The sequence below is a fragment of the Musca autumnalis genome, unplaced genomic scaffold (genome assembly GCF_047663935.1).
Source record: "Musca autumnalis isolate F117 unplaced genomic scaffold, ASM4766393v1 scaffold_4, whole genome shotgun sequence".
NCBI lineage: Eukaryota > Metazoa > Arthropoda > Insecta > Diptera > Muscidae > Musca > Musca autumnalis.
In genome coordinates this window covers 60,281,959-60,285,225 of record NW_027411977.1, presented here as the reverse complement: position 1 = coordinate 60,285,225, position 3,267 = coordinate 60,281,959, and positions in this window count along the sequence as shown.

The following is a 3,267-nucleotide window of genomic DNA, read 5'->3' as shown; positions in this document are numbered from 1 at the left end:
AGGTACCTTCCCCAACAAAAGTTCAAAAATGTTCGGAAAAATTGTGCGGACAATAACTCTTGATGGGAGTGACAGATTTGGTCCATACTTTACACATCCTAATATATCTACCAGGTATAGGTCAGGTTCGAATATGGACTATATTTGTCCACTCCGTCGGGTACCTCCCACACACATTTTTGGACAAATTCACTTTAAGACCTGCTCTCGGATCACTTTGATTTTTGTTGAAGCAACTTGCATTGGATGCCTCAATTGCGACAGTAAAAGTTTTTTCCAGGGCAAGTCCATACTACTTGAGAAAAAAGCCCGAAAGTTGTAAAAACCCCCTATGGCACCATATGTAATGACTGGAGAGCTCGAACCGAATACTGCGTTCGTCCACACTTTGGATATCGTAATATTTCTTCGAATATTAGATGAAATTCGAAGGTGGAAGGAGTGGAACTTCCGATAAAAATAAAAAAGTTCGAAAATATACGCTAAAATGGTACTCTAAATATTGTCGAAACTCAGTTTAAAAAAAGCCCTATCTATCGATATCCCCGCTAATTTCTGCGCTTTAATCCTATCCATATTGTTTTGAAAACCCCCCTAAATACGTAAGATTTTTTTTTTTTGGAAAAAAGTTTTTTAATTCACACTGGCTGAGGGTAGATCTCTGTCGGCAATGTCGACTGATGTGACACTACATTATTATTTACGTTTTTATAAATTATTCTATTCCGTTTTACATGTTTTGTTGTGCGAAAATTAATTTGCTAATGTTTGTGTTTAATTTCAAGCACATTCTGTTGCAATTGTAGTTTTTGCAACACTTTTTGTTTGGAATTAAGCAGTTTGTGTTTAATTTCAAGCATATTCTGTTGAAACTACTGTTTTTGCAATAATTTGTGTTTTTTAAAATTACGCATTTCCATAAATTGCGCTATAATTTGTTAATTATTACCCACCTCCTAAAAAATCAACAAAAAATCACAGTGAATATTATTGCAATTTTCAACAAATAATTTAGAGTGTGTATTTTGTGGCTTTTTGGGATTGTATTTATATTTCATCCAAACATGTATTTGTTCGCAGGACCCAAACATAAGTTATGTTAGGGACTGTTGCAAACATATATATGTTTGGAACATATGTATGTATGTTAGAGATGCCTTTTTTCCTCCGTGTAATAATGCGCTATGTAGAACATTTGATAGAATATTTTGTTCAATGATTTATGAATCAATCGACCTTTGGACCAATGTCGATGTATAGCATCAATACGAAACCATTGCCCCCTTCAGATAATAGCCAAATCTATTAGACCCCAAGAACATTTCTGCAAAATTTTAATTACTTATCACAACACATACAAATTTTGTGACGTTTTGATTGTCGATTGATTACCATGGCTGAATCCTACAAAAACATTAATTTGTTCTTTATCACATCACGTATCGTGACTCTTAATATTTGAAGCATGCCTCTGACATTAACATTATTTGTAGTTTCAAGTTGAAATTGATACGAAAAAATAAATTAAAAATATATAAAAACTAATTAAAATGTCGTATGGAGCGAACATTGAGTTGTTGTCTTTTTGCAAAATAAAAAAATGGAAATTGAAACGAATTGAATTGTGTTTTATTTGGAGTTTGATTATTTTTTAATTAGTTATGTCCATACTTGAGTTGAGAATATAAACTGAAAATTGATTATTTATTTGATAAACACGCAAACACACACATACACAGATAGAACAATAATAATACAATAAGAGTGGTTTCAAGTACACGATACATCCTCTGTGTATAGTACTTGTCGAAACAATCAGCCAGTTAGTTAACCAGCCAGAGTTACCTAGTCCAGTGATGACGTCTAAGGTTAATTAAAAAAATCGCAAGTTTATGTATCGAATAACAATGAGGAGATATAGGGGCGGAAAATTGTCATTAAATAACATTCACTTTAAGGTCACATCATAAGACGTTCATTGTTTGGCAGACCCCCTGCTGTCTTGGTCATAAACACATACATATATACGATTATTTTAGTGGGGTTATATAAAATCTCAAGTGTCATCATTTTCATAAAACTACCATTCTTTATTGTGACAATTGACAAAATGGTTATCAGAGCTTTCATTCAGAGATGAGACACATTGTTATTCATCCAGGAATGGACAACGGACACTAATTTTTATGGAAACAACCATTCACAATTACCTTTTTTATGTGGCCTTAAATGAAAGAAGACACAATGGTTTGTAGATGGTCCTATAATAGCCACATAATAGATTTTTCAGCACCATTTAATCGATATTTATATGATGTGAATGAATGAAATGGACACCAAATAAATGAAATGTAATTTGGTAAAGTTGAAAAAATTTAAGAACATAGCAGAAGTCGACTTACCAAAGTATAGCTAAAGATGCCAATCGCGTTTACAGTAGATATATATTTATTTTTTACAGCCGATCTAATAGGAAAATATCACAGTTGCATTCGGGTGCCCATAAATAAAGCTTCGCCCGAAGCTAACGCCCTGTATTATTGCAGCATGTCGTCTCCAGATTCAAACCCAGGAAATGGACAAATTAAAGTATTCAACATCGACCAGGCCAAAAATATATATTAAACGAGTGTCTTTAAAAACCACACTCAGAAGAAAAAACAAGTGAGCAAAGTCTATAGTCGGGACGGGGCCGACTATGTGATACCCTACACCACTACCACTACTGTGTATAAACATTTCTTTTAGGGAGATACTAAAGTAAGTTTTCACCTATCTGGCTCTTATACCAAATGACTTAAGGCGTACTGAACCAAAATAATTAATATTTCATTTTATATTTGACTACAGTCGACATCTACTTGGGAACATTTAAAATCTCAGAATGTGTTCATTGATGAAACGCATCCTACTAAAGCTGATACTAGTCAGTACAATTCAAATAAAAAGTGGGAAAGTGGGATGTGCGCCAACCTATTTTGCATCATAATAAAGGTTATATATTAGGGTTATGACTTTTTGACATTTTTTTCTCAAAAATGATTTCCTATACTGAGAATGAATACTTTAAATAACATTCATTCCACTTTATTATAAACAAGTAAAAAAGTATCAGTCGGCCTTGCCGACAGAAATATACCCTCAGCCTATGTGAATTGAAACTTTCATCTACGGTCAGATCGAATGTATTTAGGGTCTTGTCAGTATTTTGTGTCCTTTTTTGGACACTTGAACTTACCGACGAAAATGTGGATTAGGATTAAAGTT